Below are 16,996 nucleotides of genomic sequence, written 5' to 3' on the forward strand. Positions count from 1 at the left end.
ACAAGTTTAACTACTAACAATTTGCATTCAACATATTACTTTAGTGAAATCAGTTTCAGGTGTAGGAAAAATAGTGTACAAGTATCTCGAAGAGAAAAAAAGCAACATGCAACAAGTTTAACATGCAACAAGTTGAATCTGATCCATAAAATAGTTCACCATGTTCTCTCTTTCCTTTTCCTACATCCCCGATGTTTCAATAGACATTTTAAACGTTTGATATGGTAGCGTACTATAAACATAATGAATAAATAACAATGTAATGCATAATATTTTTTAATGAAATAATGTAATGTAGGATATTAATAAAAAAAATATATTATTATTCATTATTAATATCAATGAACAACTTTGGACATTTTGAATCTGTTCCATAAAATAGTTCACCATGTCTATCAATGTCCTTATTTTTACACAAGTAACAGTTGCGGCACGTAGACAAGATATGATATTAGTAAAAGAGTAGGCCTTTCTTCTTTTGACCTTCCGTCGAATGCTAATACCCGAAAGCTGACGATAGGATGTATCAGTAGGTAATGTGTTACCAGCAACACTAGCAAGGAGTTGTTCTCTATCATCGACGATTATTTTTATGTTGACATTCTCTTTGAGTGCAATCAATTCCGGAAATGATACTTTCGCATATGCAGAATGTGTATAATTGAAATTCTTTGGTACTCCAAAGAAATCTAATCTCTCACTGTCATGACAAGGCACGCATACGTTTCCAATAGTGCTACCACTTGCACTTGTTTCATAGTTCAAATACTTCTCCTTGTCTGCATTCAATGCTACAATAACACTACCTTCCGTTGAATGACAATACCCGAAAGCTGACGATAGGGTTTAACACTGGGTAACATATTACCTCAAGCACTAGCAATAAGATGCCGCTCTTCATCAACTATTATTTTTATGTTGGCATTCTCTTTGAGTACAATCATCTCCAGAGATCTCAATCTCGCATATCCACCATCATAAGAATTGAATTTTTTTGGTACTCCAAAGAAATTTAATTCCTCACTGTCATGACAATACACGCACACGTTTCCGATAGTGCTATCACTTTTACTTGTTTCATTGTTCAAATACGTCTCCCCGTCAACATTCAATGCTGCAATAACACTATCATTTGAGCAAATTTTTTTAAAATTCTTCATCTTCACTTTTTTAAAGATGTGAGATATATTCTTATCATTCCACTGTGTAAAAAATACTGATTTAATGCGTGCAATAGACTAGATAGTGTTGCTAAGCCGCCATTCAATGACAGCAGAAAAGCTGCTTCGTGTGTATGAACAAACCAGGATAATGATTGATAGAGCCGCAAGCATATTTCACTTTATTTTAAGATACGTAAAAAAATGGAGTAATTTCGAAGTCCGAAAAATTTAGTCGAAAAAAAAGTGCTACTACAAACAATATTTTTCTAATAGTAAAAGTCACGACTAACATTTCTATATCATTCTCATTTTGAATTCGCAAAATATTAAATGTGAATTTTTTATGTTTTAAGTATGTTTCATGTCATTGTAAGAGATGTAAAATAAGTTGAAAAAAATATCATGCTAAAAAAAAGTGGGGGTGGGGGGTTAAAGGAGGGAAGGAGGGGGTGTAGGGAGGTGGGTGGTGTTCGGGGATAGTGGGGGGGGACTTTGGGCCAGGATAAACAAATAAGTATGATTTGCCTCATGTACTAAGCTCGCAAACCATTTAAATGCAGTGTTTACGCACTTTTTTTGTTTTGATATTGCTCCTTCACGACCTCTGAAGATCCAGATTCAATAATATTTAACAATTCGTTAACTATAATGGGGACTGTATAAACCACTCGATAAATTATATTAGAATTAATTTCTTTACCCACTAAGAATATAAATGAATAACTTACTTCTTGCTTATAGCTTTCATCAATATTCTTTTTGCTAGAATGCATGGTGTTATTTCAAATGCTAATTTTGAACTGAGAAAATAACTCATCATCAGAATTTTTATACCCGTGTTCAAGGCTATACTTAAGAAAAGCATGCCTAATATATTGCTTAGAATTTCGTTACCATCAACTTCATTTAATCATATCAGGAAAACAACCATCGATGTATGAAAACAGTCATGACTTTTAACAGAAACATGAATTGTAATATAAGAATCATTGTACTGTGAACAGTACGAATTTTCATGGTATTCTGATTATAATTACAACATAAAAAAAACAACCAAAGATATGACTTTTTAGGCATGGTGATTTTTTTATGATACATGTATAAAAGGTAATATGAATGTTTTTTAGTTGTCTTGTCTCTTTAATTAATGCAGTAATGTCCTATCTGCCCTCTCTCTTAGATTGATACAGTAATTTCCTACCACCCCTCTTCCTTATATTGATACAGTAATTTCCTACCGCCCCTCTCCCTTATATTACTACAGTAATTCCCTACCACCCCTCTTCCTTATATTGATACAGTAATTTCCTACCACCCCTCTTCCTTATATTACTACATCACTACTGGCGGATCCAGGACTTTTTTAGGGGGGCGCAAAATAGGTTGATCCGATAAACTTGCGTTAGGGGCAAGTTTAATTAACGAAAACTTGCATTAATTAAGCAAACTACACTACTTCAGACTACGTTAACGGGGCCCTCGCCCCCTGGATCCGCCACTGTTACCACGAATTGTTTGATCCTACGCCATATATTCCATATGCATTTTGAAATAAAGATAGAATGTTCAGAACCCCTTCGTTTGTTCAATATTATTATTTGTCTTAATATCCCTTTGGCTTTTCAATTTTATATGTGGAGAGAAAATACCAGAGGGGAATTTTATGTTCGGGGGGGGATTTCCAAAAGAAATTTTCAAGGGGGGTTATCTGCAGGGGTATAATTTTCCGGGGAAACGAATTTTTCGAAGGTATTTTCTGAGAGGAATTTTCCGTGGGGAATTTTCTGCATTGGGAGTTATCCGTGGGAATGCTTGGGACCCCGCATTAACCATAGAAAACTGAGGGAGACCTTTATCAGCAGAATGTTTCGAGGGTATGCCAGAACAATTGTCATGCAAATATGCCTCGTTGCGTGTTGCCAATACAGACGTTTTAAATAGTAAACAGGTTAATATTTGTGTATATCTATCAATGGAATATCTAAGTTTTTGTTCAAATAAATAGTGGTTGGAAATTAAGATAAATTTTTATGCATTGGAAGGGGGCTCTTGCCACCCTCAACCCCCTACTAAGCTCACTGGAAAATTTTATACCGGCGCCCTTGAGATAGGGGTTAATCTACCATTTCCTTTCATTTAGACTAAACCTGGATAAGGGTGCTGTGGGGAGATGCTTCCCTTTTATTACACAAAACGTTTCTTATATTTATTTTAAAGCTAGGTTTAACCCAACTTCTTAACCTTTAGGTTTAACCTTTAACTCACTAGGATATAATTTGACCGTTGCTTAATACACCTAGAGAAAATAAATGTGGGACAGATTTGAGTCATAAATTTAAACATGTATCTTCAAATTTTCAATTTCTTCGTGTTTTGAGACAAGGATAAGTCTTAATTAAGTACGCTTAGTAGATTTTCTTTTTTTAGGGTCATGGTGGGTTCACTTGTAACAACTTTGGTTGCTTTAAAGTTACTTGTTAATTAAACAAAACAAACTCAAGAATAACGCTTAGGTTGGATCTCAGAAACCCGGTTTTATAGCCACAAAGAGAAGTGATGGGTGATAGAATGCATTGGACTTGTATAATTTGGGCCATACATTTGCACGTTAGGGGATATGGGGGTTAGGTTATGTTATGTTAGGGGCACTGTCAAAATACTTTACATCTACCTCCTCCCCCCTTATGTGAAAATATATAGCCCAAATTATATTATTATTTAAACTAAAGGTTGTATGGAGGTTATATTTCATTAGGATTGACATACTTTCACTTTTTGGGCGTGTTTCGTTTAGTTAACAAGTACCGCTTTAAATTTTGTCACTTTTTGCTTATAAACACAAGCCTAATTTTTCATTTTTAAAAAGAAACAAGGAAAAATCTGAAAGGACTAGGTTTAGATAATTTCCGGAAACACTATTTCAAAGACTGTAAGATATTCCACTGAAATGGCCAGGGCCTGCAGAGACTCATAAGAGATCTGAAAAAAAAGGAATTTAGAAAGGATTTTACAATTCAAATTTAATTCTTACTTTGAAAACTATATCGCAGATATATTAAACTATATAAACCAGAACTATATCAGAGTTTGAGCATACTCAAGAACAACATCGCATCAGCATAGAGCTTTTGAAACAGTGTTTTGGCGGGGGGGAGATACATCCGACCACATTAGTGGAGTCCGTCTCACCTGAAGGTCTAAAGCAGATAGCATGTTTCTATTGTTGTCTTCTGTCGACCGAAACAGAGTCTGGCGTATCCCCCCTCCCTTACCCCAACCTAGAAAATTCTCCCACGTGCAAAATTAAGTGGCCAAAGGGAAATTAAGACAAACAAAAAGAATGAAGAAAAGAATAGATTATGAAAATTCTACCTATATTCCAAAATACATGGAGACTATACGATGTAGAATCAAAGAGCTCGTGGTAACGAGCTGTAAGTGAGGGAGCAACTAGAGTGAATAGTAGCCAAAACTTAAAAAAAATTGATAACAATTAATGCACAAACGGATTGGTTTTTATGCTGATTCCAAATATATGAATTTAAATAAGGATAATGTTACACATCAAACGCCAAAAGCCTAAAAAGCTCGCCTGATTTTCGAAAAATGGAGAAAACACCTCCAAAATGGCAAGGGACCTTAGGAAAATCATGGCATTTGTTTCAGGATATTAGAGACCCCTACAGTGTAGGTTACAAACTCAAATCTACAAAAATGTGGATTTTTGTATTTTTCCCAGAAGAAAGATCACGGACGCGTCTTTATGTGTTTTTTTTTGTTTTGTTTTTTCCCAGTGGTGACTGTGCCAAATCAGTGTCTCTAGAAATGGGGAGGGGCTCAGTGGCAGCAATACCGCACAGTTGAGCTTCCAAGGTGCGGAGGAGGTAATGACGCACGGTTGTGCATTCGTTCCAGGAAAGTCACATAGTACATACAAATAAAGGTACTTCAGACAAGAAAACCTTCTGATATACGCCTAGTGGATGCGTTCTCGGTCGTAAGGGGTGAAATGGTACCACAGTTGTTGCCAAAGGTGCCACATATGGGGGAGGCGGAAGCCTCTTCCCCAATGTTTTCAGCCAGTCAGATATAAATTGGATTCGGTAGACTAGTGGTGTGAAGTGTCACAATCTAGCTAGCCCATTTCTTTTTCTTATTTTTATAGAGACAAATGGGCTGATGGAAATATATGACGTAAAATCAATAAAAGCCGAGATCAGTGTCAGTTGATAAAGAACAAAAAAATGAAATAATTTTATTTGCAATATCCCCTAATCAGTCGGAAAAATTATCAGCCAGTCGGTAAAATCCCCCCCCCCCGACTCAAACATTTTGGCTAGTAATACCTCTGTCCTGTATTACGCCAAGTCCACGGGAAGTAATGACTCGCACTTCTTATTCTCAACCTGTTATCTCTGTGTATTTCCATTATAAAGCAACTCTTCTGCTGTTGCAACTAATTTCATACTTTCAATTAATTTTTTTTTTCACCTTTTCTGTTTGCCTTTTTCTTACGCAGCTATGATAACTCGACCCCAAAAACATGAAAAAAACTGAAGTAAAAAACGCAAAAATAAACACTATAGGATACTCTTTACCATAGATTCTGCCTTTATTTTGGACAATAGGTCGAATAGTCTAAAATTCCTTGTTTTCCTCATTATTTTTGTCATATTATGTTTTGTCATACTTTCTTTTTGGCTACAAAATTTTGCATGTGGGGGAATTTTCCACGAGGAATATCTCCCACGGTGGGGGGGGGGGTTTCTGTGGGAAGGGGGAATTTTCAGTCGGGGGAAATTTTCCAGGGGGGATTTTCTGGGGGAAAGTTTCCGAGTGGAATACGCCTAGCACCCTATTTGGCATCTGTCGTAAAATAATAAGTTTTCAATAAAAATCAAGCAACAACTTAAACGTTACGAGAGGATTTACGGGGATGGCAGCTAACACTGGGATTGTTTGCTAACACTGGGTATTGAAGCTGTGTCCTCAAAAAACCCTCCAACATCTTAGCTCGGTATTTTTTTTCTTTTTCGTAACCTAGAGACTTTAAAGTTAAACCAAAATTTCCGATACTTTTCTCATGCTTTCCCTTTTTTCTGAATTCCATCTCCCAAAATGTTGCCCAGTTAATTTTACGGACACTTCCAGATCAATGCATCGAGAAATCCCAGATCAATGCATCGAGAAAATCAGCGATTTTATCTTGACATTTTTTGTTAGCAAACAATTCAAAAATGGATGAGTATTGGCTTAAAAATTTTGATTTAAACCCATGAGAAAGTTCAATATTTAAAAAAAAAACTACCAGAGATTGATGCTACTAGCATACTTACCCTCCACGCGTCTGATGTTTTGTTCCTTTTGTGACATTTCTAGCAGATGTCATCTCGCAAATCAATTGCTTTAGCTGCTAGTGAAATAATTACTACTGAGGAGCCACCCTTCCCCCGTTTTGAAGCTGTCCCACAGGATATCACAAGTGTTTTGTAGGCAGATGTGTCACACATTTTCTTAGTCGAGATCGATAGATTTGGTCTTTAAGTTTATTAACTGATGTCGAACCGCAGACCCAATGCCTATGAAGTTTGATTTGTGATCATCTAAAGAGGGGAAGTCTTGGTGAAATTTAATAAGGGGAAATACTATGGGAAAATAAATAGCAGATTGTTTTTGGTACCCATTGTGACAATCATGAAAGAAAAAAAATGAAGAAACAAATAACAATGAAGGCATGTTTCAGTCAGTGAATGAGAAATATGAAACACAACCGATCTTTTGGCAAGTATCTCCACCAAACTGCCTTCAATATTTTAAAACATATAAAAGAAAAACTCGCCTTTCGACGCCCTCAAGAAATAAAAGATAAATGTCCTTCCGTATCCGTACCATTAGTGGCGCATAAAACGTCGAATCGACGTTTCAGTTGCCGGGTCTTTTTATAGGGATCGGTAGCAAGCCTGTCGCCCAACCTTCTGTCAGTGGGGGAACCGATCTCTAGACAACAATATTCATCTTTAAAAGTCAGAGTAATAGGTAAGCCACGTTAGAATCGGTTGTTTTTAATAGCTTGTTATAATAGCTTGTCTTTGACATTTAAATTGTCATTGATTTTAACAAAATATTAGTCTTTACAAATTGTTCCGAGATTAAAAAAAAAAAAATCACAGGAATAGATTTACTGGTAAAATGCGTACTTTGTTGTCATGTACATTTTATTTTTATGAGTATGCATTATTAAATCTCCTAGGTCTATTTCTAGCATCTTTCTGTTGGTGATTTCTTTTCGGTCATCCACGGGAGCATGCCCTCCATGGTTCGTGAAAATATAATCTATTTGAAAATTAACTTTTTTCACACGTTCTTAGCTTACTCTTAACCGTTAGCTAGCTTTGGGACCCCCCCCCCACTAGTTGAAATTAAAATACAGAGACGACTCATGTATTCTCATTTATGAATGGAGCCTCATGCCTCATTTCATATCAATACAGCCTGGTTTAGCCCAACCATAGTCTACCACTAGAGCTTAGCTTTTTTCTTCTTTTTTTTACTTCCCACATAGCATATTAGTATGTTCTTCAATTGATTAGCGTTCTTCAGCCTCATTTCAATACAGTAATAAACTAACCGAAACCTTTTTTAGAGGGGCTACTAGTTAACAACTAATCATCAAAATGATGTCTAACCGTCATTGATAATGTAAATTGGGAAAGGAACATTTTATAGAATTGCTCCAGTTCCTTCCAGCTGGAAACCATTAAGCTGTGCTTGCATAAACAAGGTCGTTTCTGAAAATGAAATATTATAACTGCCAAATCCTAAGTGACCGATGAAAATTGAGACACAGATCAGCCCAAAGGCGGCTGGTATACCATGAGAAGGGCGTCTGCTCTGACAAGCATGACAATGAATATATGTGCGGCCGTCACACTTTTCGTCTTTACGAGCGTAAGAGGAACGATTGGGCTCTATTTACAAATAGCAAAAAAAAATCTAATAAGAGCGCATACAATTTGCACCAAATCGCTGCAATTCAAAAGCTAGACCCACAGGTACTCGTTACCAACACCACCTATCAGGAATGTTAAACTTCAAAGATCTTTTTAAAAAATGGTTGGAATAAAAAAAAAATAATTAAAAGCCAAATTTTCTATGCAGAATAGTAGCTTAGCAGACCTAAAAAAATCTCCAAGTATACAAAAAAAAACTATTATCACAATCACGTTACCAATACAAAGCATCGGAGAGGATGGGCTTTAAGACCTGAAACTGGCTAGGGGGCTGGGGACTTTATTCTGATGTAGTATTTTGGTACACAAAGTGGGTCAAAGCGACAAGTAAAGGGTTATAGCTTCTGCAACCACACTTATTCATATACAACAGCAATGTTGTTATCACTTTGTGAAAACATTAAAAGAATTAAATAATGCTTAAACCTCCCAGAATAGTCTTATGGGTTGATACGCAGCTGTATTCATAGGACTTTGAATTGAAGCTATTTACTTAGTTCAGATGAGCAAAAAATTAAAATGAATATTAAAACTGCTTGAAGGACGGCAACCACCGCAGTAATATGCAGAAATTTATGATCGTTTTAGGTTTGGTGTCACTGTTTGTTATGATTTCTCTTAGAATTAGATGTAATTTTTCATCTTATAGTAAGTTTTGTACCTTTTGGGACTTTTTATATAACCCTAAATTCTGGTTTTTTAACTTTTCGATGTTCTAAAGATAAAACTCAAAGTACAAAACCAAAAGACGTACAATAAATGTTTCACAAACGATGCTTGTTTTTCACAAAATTTGTTATTTAAGCGTGTCTGATCTTACGGATGGCAAAACCGGTCTAATATTGCAAAACGTAAATCCGAATCCAAAAAAAAAAAAATCAAGTGCACTTTTCACGAATGGTCTCTGGTTTCCAATAAAGTTGGTATTTAAGTGCTTCCAAGCTAGGTAATTAAAGACACGAGGCTCATCTTGGAATATAGAATTCCCCATTAGTTAATGTTACGTCCATATTTCACAAATAGTGCTTGAATTTAGCCAAAGTTAGTGTTGTTTTAAATCTAGGACTTCAAATCTGTGGCAATAAATCTGTTACAGTACAACAAGTCAAAAATCAAAACACATTGACTACGTGTTTCAGAAACTGTGGATATTTTAAATATTGTTGAAGTCAATATCCTGCAAAAATTTTGGATCTCACTAATTGGAAGGCTTGAAGTTACCTTCGGCCGTTGCCCCACCAACCCCAACTCCTGCTTTGCATATGTAAAAATATTTGACTTATTTTATCTCATAATCATTCAGGGATTATTTAGGGAATAGTGCTAAACGATTGCGTTTTCATCGATAAAAATTCTTAATGTCGTATGTTGATATCTATCCCTATTTCTACCAACCTGGACGTTAAATCTTCTAATAAAAACTTCACATTTCTACAAAATAAGCGATTAGTATTCTATTATTAATACTTTCCCAACCTAAACAGAACTAAACAGCTTCCTTATTCATCATGAGCCCTATTCCGTGTACATGTACCCTATCCTGCCTGCCTGAGCAAACAAAGTCTATACAAATCCCACCAAAATTGTCATCTAAGGCTTCCTGATATGATTACGAATTTGTGGGTAAGATTTCAATACAAATGCACAAAAAAAATATTGAGCACATATTTTGCAAATGATATTCACAAATGTTTTTCAAATGGAAATGTTACACCTTGTCAAGGTCTAAGCTGAAATATTACAATGTATTTTGGGTAACAAATGCTAAATGCTGGCGTTGGGGGTGATAAGATAGAAGAGACTAAATGTAGGTTAAATTTAAAAGAAGACAATATGTAACACGGCACTCTTTACCTACTAACAGCAGAATGGAGATACTACCTAATTTGCAAACCTAACTTGTAATACAATGCAGTCAAATCTTCCTTTCCCTTTGCAAGGGTCCTTCCAATGGAATACTTTTTTTGCTCCCTGATTATTTAGCTGTGGGAAAACCATTAAATCCCGTGAAAGATTTTTTAATTCATGTTAAACATCAATGTATGAAGGGATACAACAATGGTGACGAGAGAATAACGATAACATAATATGCTCCATATTTTCCAACTTGACATGCGCTTGAAGGCACGAGATCAGATGAGTTAGCTGGCTCTCCGAGGCTCACCAATTATACCAAATTGGGGCAAAATATCTAGGCTGGGAGAGGAAATGTAATTACACAGGAAGGGCCCCCCCCCCTAGTGTCGCTCCTCAGCTGAAAATAACGATAAGATTAATAGAATACAAAATAATAAAACATAAATCTGCTTTCTAACTCTACTCCTACTACCGGAATCCAACGTGGTAATTCTTCCTGTGACTTGCACCTGGTAGCTTGTCTCTCCCTCTGGCTCAAAACGCGGCTTCAGGTGTTCTGAACAATTTTCTAGGGTCTGTCGGAAAGAGAATCCTGCCTCGGAGACACAGCTCAGAATTGGCTTTGACAGATGGTAGGGTAGCGGTGCTAAAAGAGATCTATGGGCAATGATGAGTTGAGAGGATGTAAGACACCAGTGAGAGATCAATAGATATTGCCCATTGATGTATACCAGTCAGAGGGAAGGACAAATGGGAAAAGCAGCACTGGCTGACCGTAGGTGAGATTAAAGTAAAGGGCTACAGAGTACAGTTGTGGGTGTAGTAGCAATCAACCATTTATGAGTTGCTGTTGCAGGGGAAAACAAAATGGAAACAACGATGTTCATCAACCGTAAATGCGACGAGAGTAAAAAGTATGGTGTGAGAGAACATTCATCAACTATTTATGGAAATAGGGGCTACAGGGTTGTCTTTGGGGAGTGTTACACCTTAGCAAAGTGTCCATAATGAGCCTTGGTGGGCCAAGACAGTTGCAGACGTATGGATATGGCTTGCCGAAGAGCTATTCTTTTTCATACTCTCGGATTTCATGCTCTCTCAAATTTGTTCCAGCCAGACCCATACTGTTCTAGCCCTCATGCTCATCATTCTTTGAGGTCTAAATCTGGAGGCAGCAAATTTGTGGGTCATTTTAGGCATATTTACCGCTCAAGTCCTGAAGAAATTCCTGATTAAGTTACGGTGATAGACCTCGGCCCTCTTCCTAAGCCCGCCTAACCCAACCATGCACTTGAAACTGCACAATGTATTTAGTACTTGGTGTGGTCTTTCCCAACTTATCTCCAGTTTCTCCTTGTCTTCTGGTAATGGATTGGGGGGCCCCTTATTTTTCCTGATGCTCGTCACGGTTGGTTGAATTGGCCGATTTAAAATCTGCCAAATATCAAATATTTGAAACTGTACAGCTACTGCTGTGGCTGGAGGAAAATTCCTAGAATTAGGGCTATTTCTTTTTTCCTAGTAGCATGACCTTCACTCACAGCAACTTCAAATGGAGCTTGGAAAGAAGTTTCCATTTGATTTTGCTATTTCAGAGTAATCTCTGAATGCTACGTTTTTTGGACCGCGACTAAAGCGTGAGGTACCATTATTACGGCTAGGCGATAATCGCAAATCTTTAAGCCAGATTTCATCGTGCTCAAAAGGTATCATTTCAACGATCTAGTAAGAACTGACAATCAGCTCATGCATAACAAAAGAGAAAAAAAGCGAAAATGGGGTTTCATAAGGCCAACGAAATACTGGATTTTTTTACAAATCTAGCTGTGATTCAACCTATAATGTTTAGTTTTACAGCCATTAACAACATGATTAAAAATATTAAAACCAACACGTTCTGTAAACTGACATTCATTTCGCGTGTTTAAATGAAATGAAGGCTACATTAACTTTGATAAAATACGGTTCTTTTTTAGATTGATGGAGAAAATTCTGTTGATTGATTAATTTAGCTTTCTTCCTAACAAGAAACATGAATGTAATAACAGCCTTGGTAGAATGGTCACCAAAAGCATGACGAAGAGTGTTTCGTGAATAACATTGAACTGCCATCACGAAAAACAAAAGAGAAGAAAAGCGAGAATGGGGTTTTAGTAGGCCATCCCATCGGGGCAGCCCAATTTGTTATACAAAATTATGTTGCTCATATATACTTTGGTAACAGGAATATACTGCAATTCCTTTATCCTTACCTTAGACCTTAGATCCACCTGTGCCTCCAGAGGCACCCAGGGCATCAAGAAGGAGCCAAAAATCTTCCCGCCGGTTTGCTGCTGCAAGTATGTCCTCCCACTGAGGTTGGATTGATGGGTGCATGTTACGGAGATATGTCTGGTACGTTCTAAGCAGGGTGTTTCTGGGTCTGTCCCTGCGGCGTGGACCCGATCGCTGCTAATGGAGTGCTGCATTTGGTAGTCGGAGATTGTCCATACGTAGTACATGGCCAAGGTATCTCCATCGGTGGACTCTTATAATATGTGTCACAAGAGGCTGGCCAGTCTTGTCACGGATGGATTGGTTTGTTATTCTCTGCTGCCAACGGATGTTGAGAATTCTTCTGAGACATGTGTTTTCGAAAGCAAGTATTCTTCGCTCTTGTTCCTGATTCAGGTGCCAGGTTTTGGCAGCGTAAAGCAGCACTGGCATAACATTGCTATTGAACAGTCGTAGCTTTAGCCCTAAAGAGAAGCTTTGGGACCGCCACACTTTCCGTAATCTATTGATGGCCCCATTGGCTTGGCCGATTCTTGTGAGCACTTCTTTTGTGGTCGATCCGGTACTTTCCATTATGCTTCCCAAGTATTTGAAATGGACAACTTGCTCTATGTGTTGGTCTCCGCAAGTGATGCTCAGGGGTGAATCTGTGGTAGCCTTGCATTTTGTTTTCTCATTATTTATTTTTAGGCTGAGATGGCCGCCTCTCTCCCTCACTTTGTCATGGAGTTCTTGGAGTCTTTGCTTGCATGATTCTAGGACGGCGATGTCGTCAGCGAAGTCTACATCACTGAGGCGTGTTTCTGGATTTAGCTGGATTCCGTCTGTGCTTGTACTTCGCAATATGTAATCAATGACAATTACGAAAAGTAGCGGTGGCAAGACGCAACCTTGCTTAACTTCTGACAGAATGCAGAAGAAAGGAGTTTGGCCATCTGGTGTCTTTACACAGCATTCGCTATCTTCATAAAACGCAACAATCAGTGAAATTATCTATTCAGGGATTCTGTAATGCAGTAGTATCTTCCACAGACTTTGGCGGTCTACTGAGTCAAATGCCTTCTCAAAATCGATGAATATGATATAGATTTTGGAGCGCCATTCTCTGCTTTCTTCCGTCAGTAGCCATAGGGTGAATATCAAGTCTGCACATGAACGGTTCGGTCTGAATCCATGTTGCTCGTCGCGAAGGTGTCCGTCGAGCTGCGAGCTGATTCTCTGCAGTAAAATGTGCGTCAGCAATTTGCTAGGTATGGAAAGCATGCGGATTCCTCGCCAGTTGCCTGGCAAGGACGCATCGCCTTTCTTAAAGATCCGCGCAAGAGTGCTGCGTTTCCATTCCGAAGGTATTTTGGCGGTCATCCAGAATACTGCAAACATCGCTGTCCAGAACATGAGGCATATCACAGCCGTCAAGGTTATCCGGTTTATGACGCTCTGTGCGTCGCCAGGCAACTTCTCTTCTGTCCGCGCCTGCTCTTCATGTATAAAATTGGTGAATGATGTCAGGTAAGTTATAATCTCTAGGGGAAACAGCATGGTTGTTGAAATCTGTGTGTTACAGTCTAGTGGAAGCCTATTCAACAGCTTCTCGAAGTAACTGGCCCAAACTTCGTTTACGTCAGAATGCTGTGTTATCAGGATGCCCGCGGTGTCTGTTACTGGTCCATGTTGAATAGAGGATTTCTTTCCAATAATCTCATTAGTGATTTTATAGACGGTTCTTGAATCACCTCTCTCCGCCGCCTCTTCTGCCTGCGCTGCTTTTCGCTCCAGCAGATTTCTCTGGTCTTTTCTGGCACTCTTCTTTACCTCTTTATCCGCGGCTCTGTATTCATTGCTTCTGAGGATCTTTTGGTTGGGGGTTTGTCTTTGGATAAGTGATGCTTTTACTTTTTTTCTTGTCTCAATGAGTTCCCATGTTTGGTCAGATAGCCGCTGGTCTTTTGGGCTCTTGCGGTACCCAATGGTGGCTTTCGTGGCATCGTGAAAGCACAACTCTATGCTTTCCCAGTATTGATTGCTATCAGCATCATCTAGTAAAGACAAGGCTTCAAATCTATTCCGCATCTCTAGTTTAAAAGCTTGGTTGAATTCTCTCAACCTCAGTTTCTCCGAGTCAAAGACTGGGTTTAAGGAAGCCTTATTTGCTTTTCTATTTCTTTTCAAATTGCAATTCCTTTATACAGAAATTTATTTGTCATTTTACCATTGCTTGTACTGCTTTACTATTTCTATTATATCTTATTGTGTTGACCCTAAAATAGTACTGACAACTTTCAATTTTATTGTTGCGGTTTTTTGTACCTTCTTGTAGTTCTTGCAATATATGATTAGTTATTTTGTTCAACAAGGACAAGTTCATTTTATCCTCAAGTAATTGTAGTGACTAAACATAAAATTCACACTTCCCATTGACCTAAAATCCATATTCTAATTGCTAATGTAGTATTTGATACACAACGTGGCTTTGCCACAACATGTGGCGATACGTGTTAACACTGTCCGTAATCACCTGATTGCTGACAAGATAACTTACTACACACTGAATAACTCTTTGTGTTGCTCGAATATTCCTATGAATTCTGATCCTGAAACCGAAAGTCCAAACACAATTGAAGCTAAATATATCTCCTGTACCCCAGTAGCCTTACGCCACAAGGAATATAGACCCAAACAAGTTTCGACTAAAATACCTAAAAATTCAAGGAAAAATAAAGGGAAATATGGCAATGCTTCGGAACCAGTCCGATCCCTGCATTAAAAGATCTTAATTGCCTTTCAGTCTTGAAAATAGGGAGGAAAAGTAAAACCTTTGACGAAAAAAAAATCTGATCAAACCTTAAATCCTTTCTGACCATATTCAAAACAAAAAATGAATTAAATTGTTAAGGGATATAGCCTTTCTGGCTATATTCAAAACAAAAAATAAATTAAGTTATTAAGGGATAGCCATTAGCTCCACAAAAATATAACAAAGGTCAGTACGAGCTTTAAATGAAATAGCCTATAAATTCCACTCTTAACCACAAGAATTTGATTGCAAGTTGAAGCCACATGCTTGTAAAATAGCAACATAGTTGCCAGGCCGCGCATTTGCGCCATTCGGGCGCTTTTTTGAGTTGATTGCGCATTGAATTTTTCAAATTGGCGCATTGTGTCGATTTCGCGCATGTCAAAAAAATTCGGCGCAAAGTAACAATAACAATGACAAAACTCAAAATTTTGAAGTCTAGTGTTTACTGACAACTTCTACTGACAGATTCAGGAATCTGTCTATAAAGACAGGTGAAATTTTCAAAACCCCGTAAGGATTCTCATATCGCATTCTAGGCTCCATGACGACCTAAATTTTAAACTATCAAAGTGTGCATTATCCTTAGCGTGAAAAACCAAATGGGAAAGTGGTCAAATTTCGAAAAAAAAAATACAAAAAAAAGTGGGGAAAGCTGACCTTTGTTCGACATAGCTCAAGTACCTCTTTCTGTCTTAAGCTTAACCATCAGCAACCCCTTCGTCGAGAGAGTACACCTCTCTTCGTCGAAACAGGATGCACCTTAAAATGCTTAACTCTGCTGTGACCATCAAACTTAGGCTACATTGCCAAGGAAAGTGCTGCAGGGACTTTGATCCTACACCCGCTATGCTGAATAGATTTACTATTGAAATGTATGACATCAAAAAACCATCCAATGACAATGAAAATGAAACTTGAGGAAATTTTGGGCGATATCGAAGGACGGTTTGCTCTTTAACTTTGAAAATGATCTTGAACACTAGTCGAAGGTAAATACAATATGGTATTAAAAAATGTACAAAACTAATTCGAAGTTCATTAAAAGGAAAGCACAAATAAAATAACAATAGGAACTGTTGAAGGACCTTGCCAAGTACAATTTTGTGTCATATGTATGGCTTTGGCTTCTGCTTCATGACAAAGTCTCAGAACATTGTCTTTAGCCTGCAATTTTATAGAAAGTTGCATTAACAACGGTCGGTCTAATTTCTTATCTTTGACTGGGTGTTCTGGTCATTCTAATTTGTATTTTGAAAGCTAAAAAACATTTTATTCTCTTAACTAAGTTTGAGAATTTATATCTTTTTGAAACCTAGAATTGCAATGTCATAAAAACATTGTATAAAGAAGTAAACTTTGGTGTTACTTACCTAAATGACATTTTGGAGAGATGTGACCGTCAAGGATCATGCTTCTCTTTAGTTCTATATTAGAAAATCCGATCTATTAGTTATCTTTATCAAATGCGCCTTTCACTTCCACATTTTTGTATAACTTATCTATATTGCAAGACCAGTATACTGAGTACCTTTTTCTTTTTATTACTTCTTTAATCACAATTTATATTGTTGATAGGGAATAATTCACCATATTAGCCAGAAAATAATGTAAAATACCACCTTTTTTTTTTAAATCTTCTTTAATTCCCTTTTTATTTAATTCTCTGACATACCAGAGAACTAAGGAAATTATCTTTCTTGTCAAGCCAGAGACTGAGAACAGAAAATTTCGACCACAAAAGCGCAAGTCAAAAATGCTTCACTGTTTCAGATTTCGGAATATAAAGCCGAAATCTATCAATGAAGACTGAATCCTACCAATTTTGAGTTCGAGTATTCTGAAACACAAAATTCACACTATCTGGTAACATTGGCTCTGAATTTCTTTTTTTTTTT

Source organism: Artemia sp. Qi Xiang Cuo, chromosome 1 (assembly GCF_049724085.1).
Source record: "Artemia sp. Qi Xiang Cuo chromosome 1, ASM4972408v1, whole genome shotgun sequence".
NCBI lineage: Eukaryota > Metazoa > Arthropoda > Branchiopoda > Anostraca > Artemiidae > Artemia > Artemia sp. Qi Xiang Cuo.